Genomic DNA, 7,867 nt, shown 5'->3' with positions numbered 1-7,867 from the left:
TCCCTACTGACATCCCTTCTCAAGGAACAGACCTGTTATTTTAGTAACAGCAGTAAATGAATCCACACGTACGGATAAAATCTTGGCTTTGGTGACTTCACGTGACTAGTACTTCATGCGAAGGTATTACTTCAGATCTTCTGTGTGTACCTTTTCTTTTCAAGATATCAACATTTTCAGAAACAGATTCACAGCTCTTCTTCCATGACAGTATGGCAGACTGGCAAATTGTGCCACGGGGAAGGTAGGAGCCAGACCCCAGCACCCCACCACTTTGTTCACCCGAGAGCTGCCCTTGGAGAGTTAGTGCTTCACTTCAGGAGGAGGCACTACTGGAGATCAGTTACCCACTTTACCGAAAAACAGGTGGTAAAATCAGAATCTTCACAAAAGTCATAGCCAACAATTTAGCAGCAGCCCCTGAAATATCACTTGCTGGGAACTTTCATCATACAGTGCCAACCCGTTTCCTTGGGACAGTATTGGTTCTGAGAAAACTTTCCTTAAGCCTGAAATGGAGTTTCCATTTAAATGCTTCCAAGTAAGAAAGAAAGAGATTTCTTAGCCACCAGATGCTCCACTGTTCGCTCTGTAGAACTGTGGCTACTTTCACATACAATGAACAGCTTCAACAGTGAAGAGTAAAAGATGAGAAGGTCGGAATTCAGAAGAAAAATAACCCAGGTTACGGTTGATTTGGTTCAAATTCTTGTTCCAAATCAAACAGAGTATAGATGTAAATCAAGATTTCCAACATTTGAAGTGAGTACCTTAACCACAAGCTTGTGGAACAGCTAAAAAAAAACCCAAACAAAAAAACCCAGCAACGCCCCCCTGCCAAACCATAAACCCTTAAAGATTTTGTATGCAAAATGGAATTGTCATTACCGACTATCCGTGATCACGGGGGTCAGAGCAGAGTTTACGAGCGGGCAGACCACCATGCTACGCTACATCAGGACTGAACGCAGAACCTACAGCTGGGGCTGCAGAGACCTCACACAGTGTCCCGCTGTAGATTAGGACATACAGCTCATCTTGACCTTTGTCCTTGCTCTGGGTCTGGCTAATTATTTCATACTGGAAACTCATTTTGATGATTAATGACTGACTATGGCCTAATACTTCTCCCTCTTTTTTTTTCCATTTAAAAATAGTCCTTACTCTCCTAATGCATTTCAATGCGTTTCAAAGCCTTTTGAGTCACAGCTTCTATTCTTAGTTGGCTTCAATGCAGTTTTTAGTTCTTTACTAGAACTCCACTCGCAGACAGAAGCCAATGTAAATTAACTCAAAATTCAAATGACATCCTGTACAATACCAAAATACCAAACTTCCCACTGCTATCCAATCATTTAAATTTTAAAATAACAAGATAAACATAACTCCAGCTAGAGTTCAGCCAAAGTTACCAATAAATTACTCAGGATGAAAAAAGGTAGTGGGAGAAGAACCAGTTTGTCATTAGTTAAGATACCAAAGGGATATTTATGTACCAATTTTTTCAGCTCTCTTGACCAATAATGGTAGATACTTTAGTCCTCACAAAGCACAGATAACTGCTAACAGAATACTGTTTAGCTATGGATGGTCTAGAACAAGAAACTAACGTGTGGCCATGAATTTCCTTTTCCTTTCATGCTTTAACTTTTTTTATTGATAACAAGACAACAGAAGCACACAAACAGACAGTCAAAGCTGTTGAAGAACCCACACCACATCTTAAATAGTATGTGGGAGGAATTTAATTGATTTTTTCACTCCAAAGTTCATTCTATCTTCATTCACACTATTTCATCCATTTTGCTTCACACTCCTCTTAATACGATTTTATATACTCAGCCTACTGTCCATTTCGTGACACAAGCACCCCCTTTTTCACAGGGGATATTTGGCATTTTTTTTTAAACGAGTTATATCTTTGGAACAAATATAACAGCAGCCCTATTTCTTAAGCTCCAGCCAGAAAATCCCCGATCCTCAAATGCCATTCAGACTCCCTTAGCTTTGATTGGAGCTGTTGGCCAAGATTCCCATTACCCAGTGCGGTATGATGCCAGGCCACATCACCCAGTAAGCTAGGCCTGGAAAAACCCAAGCACATAACTACAGAGGCTTAAATTCCCAGACCATCACATTGAAGACAGTAGCATCATTGGTCATAAACGGTCTACTGGGCAACTCCTTCCTTCTTCAACGTCTGCACAAACCTTTTGGTTCAGTTAGAGAAACTCAGCCTCTTCAGGAGATGAAATAGAGAGATCTGTTCATTTTGTTTCAGCTACAATGATTGCCTGGGAACTGCTGAAGAAATAGTGTGCTCAAACTCATGTTAGTCACTAAACTTAGCAGGTACTGGTGATCTGCGACAGATTTGTGAGATAAGAAAACCATGAACCCTGTAAACTTCCAGGAGCATAACTGCTCGTTCTAACAATTCTGTGAAAGGGTTTGTTTTAGAGATGGGATTGTGGTTTTTGAGTTCCTTGCCTTGTATTCAAGATCCTGTTCAGTTTCCCATTGGCAAGGATAGGCCTGTCACTAGGACCTAGGAAAGCAAAAACCACGCCTATCCACTGACACTTGGCTTTGGTGAGGGCAGGTCATTTACATGCTGATTGGATTGAACAGCAGGGTGAAACCCAGACTCACAGAGCTGGTGACAGATCTCCTGCTGATTTGAGTCAGGATAGGATTTCATAGCAACCACGTCCATGGAGAAGAGGATACGATTTATGTATATAATACCACAGCCTGCATGACCTTGAGGCGCCATACTGTGTTTATTTTCAATAAATGGATTTAAAATTAATTTTTGCAAGAAGTAATGGAAATACTCGATGTGTTGTTTGCACACATCTACATTCTCTTCATATTTATACCAGCAGATCTGCAGAGTGGGATCAAGCTGTTAACAGGCACCACCTCATCCATGTCACGGAAGAGGAGCAGTCTACCAAGACTGCAGTTTGCCTGGACTGAAAGGTTCATTTCAATGATAAGCAAAAATAATTTTAAACACAATTATATATAAGCACACGTCTTAGAAAAGGAAATGATGCATGATTGCAGGGAGGAAAGAAAAATAATCAAAGGATAGATGGATATTTATAGAAATTTAACGAGCCAAGGTAAGGCCTGATGTGACCTCTGCAGTTCTAGGGATGCGTTTGGCAAATTGTGTCTCCTCACATCACAAAGTCCTGCCAAACAAATGGGGGGAAACATGTGAAAAACAGATGAACATTTTTCTCTCTGTCTTCTTTTCAGGAAAATCAGTACATATGGAAAAAGTCTAACTCCTAACAGGATTAAACTGCCAAGTTTATCCACCTTTGTACCAAAAAAGCCCTATAGATACATGTGACTTGCAAAACTATCCTGGAGTTTACTGTGCCTTTTCCACTTGGATCACTCCCAATACACGCAATGTTCCACTTCTCATTACAGCTGAGCCAACTCCGCTGAAAATAAAGCTGAAGGAGCAGATAATAAATCCAAGAACTTGAGAGCTCACATCAAGTGAAAAATAATCATAGATCTTAACACAGGAAGAAAGCACTTTCATCATCTTGTCAGAATTCCTAAGGAACACAGATTACAGAATTTTGCAGGGAATTACTACATTAAAAAACTACTAATAGGCATGTTGACACTTGAATGCATCTTTGGGGGACAGAAATTCATCCATTTGTTCAGTATAACCCACTCCTGACCTGAATGAAGGGATGGATTTCCTTAAAACGGTGGTGTGTCCATGCAAAGCCCCCAGAGCACCAAGGAAGGTCTCTCTGCATATATGGACTTTGTGCTTGTAGTCTAGATTTCATGGGAACAGCCTGTCCCAGTGCAGCTCAGGCAGTTCCAAAAATTGCTTTGTACTTTGCTGAGTCTTTTAGCTGAATTTAGGTTAACTTAAAGCTGATTTCTGCTTTGTCTGAGTTTGGTACTTTGCCTTTGCGTACTAATTTCCGAGATCTGAGAAATCTGCTGAATGACAAAGGCCCCATAACCACTCCATGGGAAGAAAAAACAAATTGTCTAGACCTTAAGCCTTCAGTAACACGGGAGGAGTCTAAAGACTTGAGGAGGGCGTGATGTGGTTGAATCAGTGGGAGAATGTTTTCATAGCTGCAGCTGGCACAACGCTACAGGTAAGGCCAGAGGAAAGGGAGGCAATTCCAAGGAGAAGAGCGAAACGACAGCTTGTAGGAGATGAGAGGGACTACAGCTGTATAGAGAAAAACTACGGGCTGTTCTTGCCGCAAGTGTAGCTAGTTACCTAACGCAGCTGTGGTGCTTGCCCAGCTATGAGGGCAATGGGCATCTTGTCAGTCGTGTTACTCTCTCCAATGCCTTCCCTGCCCTCTGTTTAGAGTTTCTATCAAGCTCAGAGCACAAGTTTCTGCCTGCCTCCTCTGCACCCAGTTCACACTGTTGGCCCTCCCACCCTGTGGGGTGTTTGTACCCCTGGACTAACAGCTACAGCCAGGAGGAGAGCTTCACGTGGGCAAGTGGTGGACAGACTGAAGGACAGGGATATGATCACTGCAAAACCAAAAGAAAAATCTCCTTTAATTAAAGGGATATTCAGAACCGACAGAATTAGCACAGCATATATAACAAATAGAAAACTACAATACTTTGCATAGTGGAAAGGGTTTACGCACAAACATTTTTTTTTATCAGTCAGGAGTTCTCGCCTTCAGTTAGAGGAATCATTAAAAGTGTCACCAAAATCCAGCCAACTTATGTGACCGTTGGCACAGAGCAGCCTTTTAACGACTCACACCAAGAGTGCACAGTCAGGAGGTTTAGACAGCCCCATCTACAAGGACTCAGACAGCAGCTCACTAATCTTGGATGAATCTGCCCAACCTGTTAACAAAAGCTTTTATGACAATTATTATGGTAATGTTAATGACTGTAAGATAGAGCCTCACTCAGGCTCAGTGCAGATGTCTTCAAGGACAGTCATGATGCTTTGTCATCCAGCTGCACCTGATGATCTGGCCTCCTCAGGGAGCAGAGCACTGATTTTTATCCACCATCCTTAAGACAGCGCATTTGGCATGACCTGGAAACCGTGCTGGCATGGCAAGCAGTGCTACTTCACAGGACGTGCAAAAATCACCCAGAAACCTCTTGAAGGGTTAACGAGGGAAATCTTTGTACAGTTAATAATAATATCCTTGTCAAAACATACTTCTCCTATCACATATTTCTTTACTGTAACCAAAGCTGTACCCCAGCCCTCCCCACTAATCCCAGGCAGTGCTGAGCAGTCACATTCCTCCTGCATTGTTTAGAAAAAATGTTTACTCCAAGGCCTAAGTATTCTCAGAAAGAGAGCGAGAAAATGGCATCTGGGTTATGTATATGTTTTTATCACAGATCATTAATGCCGGAGTTGCTGGCTATGCATCCCACTCCTTATTCAAAGGGGAACTGAAGACTAAAGCAGACACGCTGCTATGCCAAGCTGGGGAGAATGCGACCACGTGGAAGGAGATGTTAGTTTGCTCTCTGCAAGATCCATTCACCTATACGAAAATTGTCTGTTCATGGCTTCGTGTGATTTTCCACATACGTCATAGACATCAGTTTGCCATGGCCTTTTTAATGCCAACTCTGCATCTATGTGTGCTTGAACCTGTGTATGGGTGTATGTTCTAGAAACATCCAGCTGTGAGACCAGGTTTTGCTAATTGACCCGACCTGGTAGAAATTCCTCCCTCTTTAGTAACTTATGGACTGCTTTGCACCATCGCGGCTGGCTCTGTCTTTACTGGCTGACTTCTCCCTCCTTCTTGTTTATCTTGCTGTGAGTTATTAAGGGACTGCTCCATGTGAAACAGGAGGAAATACCAGTATTTTTTTGTCTCTGTGTTGTAACTCTCCGTTCTGTCACACATTTTGGGAGACACACATAAAGCAGAAGAGAAGTGACAGAGTAGAAATCGGAGAATGGTTTGCTACGCTGTGCCTTAATCTTAATTAGTGAATGGCCGTTTCCCCAGCCAGAATATTTTATCTAAGAGTAAATAGTCTTCCACTGTTGTGGTTATCTGAACACAGTGTTATTTTAATGTACTCCTTCCAATACCCCCGCGAGGTAGCTTTTAGTAGTTACTATAGATAATAAATAATTGTATTATCATCATTGTCATCTTTATGATACAGGCAACGAATGGAAAGAGGGAAAGGTCCATGTGCCACAGCTGAGATCTCAGGACCACGTCATTGCAGTGAGGCTGCTGGACAGCCCGCAATGCACGTCTGCTATGTGGAGGGGGGAGTGCTGCACCGAGGGCGAGGGAGAGAGATCGCATGGCAAAAGTGGGGTGAAGAAAGATTAATTAAGGAATGAATGACAACAATGTTTAAACAAAAACCTACAGTATGTTTAGCAGAGGACCTAGTGTGCGGTCTCTTGGGAAAACAAGGGTATCACTTCATAAATAGTCACGTCGTAGTGTCAAATGAGTTGCTTCAGTGCACAGACACGCTGAATTCTGCCAGTTTTTGTTTAAGAGCTTGCCTTTGCAATCTAAACAACGTTTATAACATAAATAAAGTTGAAAGGAGTAAGAATGTAAACGCAGTGTATCAATTTGGGTCCATTTCTCCTTGCAAGCGGCTTAGCCTACAGCATTTGAGCCTCTGCCTCATGTTCCCACAAGTTTCAGGCAGCACACCGTTTGTGTGCTTTGTTTGTTCTTTTAAAGAGGGTTATGAAAAAGCAAACGAACACGTTGCACTAAAATTTAACATAATTAGCTTAGAAGACCACAGAGAGCATAAATATTAATAAACTGTGTGGCTAAGTGCTACGTAAACTACTTCTGCACTGGAGAGTATGAGGAGAGCTAAGTCACACGAGCACAGGAGAAATGCTATATGAGGCTAGATAGGAGAGGAAATCCTCATCGGTTCAAAATCACTGCCTCCAAGCCAGCGGCTCTAAGCTGTATAAGTACCACTTCATCCCCTTTCAACTAAGATCTTACCGTAGATGACTGGGCTACTATCATCCGCCAAAGCAAGAGGAAACTTGCTAGCTAGTTCAAGAATACATCTTTTCTTTTTGTGTGGCTGGATTTTTTGGCATACCAGAGCTCAGCCCTGTTTGGAGCCTTGTAAAAGCCACTTATCTGAGCCTATCAGTAGCCAAACGCAGCACTGCAAACATTCTCGCTGGAGCCACCAGCAAAATAAAGGCTCCCCGAGGATTAACGTCTCAGCTAAAAAGAAAGTGAGCCTGTGTTACTGCACCATAATGGCCTTCATCTGTAACCTAGATCTTGGCTGGTCTCTTTCAAATGCTTTTCATTATGCTATCATGAAAGGAAAAAAACCCGCGTAGTTTGCAAGGAACTTCACAGTATCAAATGGTGCCAGGAGGAACCCGCTGTCCCTGCCCTGAGCCTGTTCAGAGACAGCCCAAGAAAAAAGGAAAGGGCCTCAAAAATCTTTCTTGGGAAGAGGTATGGGGCAGTACAGGGAGCAGGGGACAAGCACTGCCCCTTCCTAAGGAAACAGTTAGAAGAAGAGCATCCCTGTGCGGGGCTTTGCTGCCCTAATGGATCTGGGGGACAGTGCCCTGTGTGGATCTGGGGGACAGGACAGGAGGGGCTACTGTCACTGCAGTTTCTGATCACTCAGTCTTCAAGAGCAAAGGACCAGGAGCTACCACGGTGTCTCATATAGCAGCCCAAAGTGCTGAGCACTGTCTGCAAACTTCAGTGACTCATCCCGACTTCTGGGCAGGGCTGGGACTAAAATAAAACCAGGGAAGGCCACCTCAACAGCCTCTGACTACCGGCTTGTTCTGCGCCCAAGGGAACAAGGCATTTGCATCTCCCAC

The 7,867-nt window shown here is 43.0% G+C and overlaps 1 protein-coding gene across 1 annotated transcript in view; it reads right to left on the bottom strand.

Annotated features, from left to right (window-relative positions):
* The window catches only part of LOC104500377 (thyroglobulin-like), a gene marked incomplete at both ends in the record, with an annotated part of 82,827 nt that overhangs the window by 7,912 nt on the left and 67,048 nt on the right, over positions 1–7,867 (bottom strand). The window lies entirely within an intron of this gene.

Source organism: Buceros rhinoceros, unplaced genomic scaffold (genome assembly GCF_000710305.1).
Source record: "Buceros rhinoceros silvestris isolate BGI_N320 unplaced genomic scaffold, ASM71030v1 scaffold6249, whole genome shotgun sequence".
NCBI lineage: Eukaryota > Metazoa > Chordata > Aves > Bucerotiformes > Bucerotidae > Buceros > Buceros rhinoceros.
This window is presented reverse-complemented; position numbering and strand designations above follow the sequence as displayed.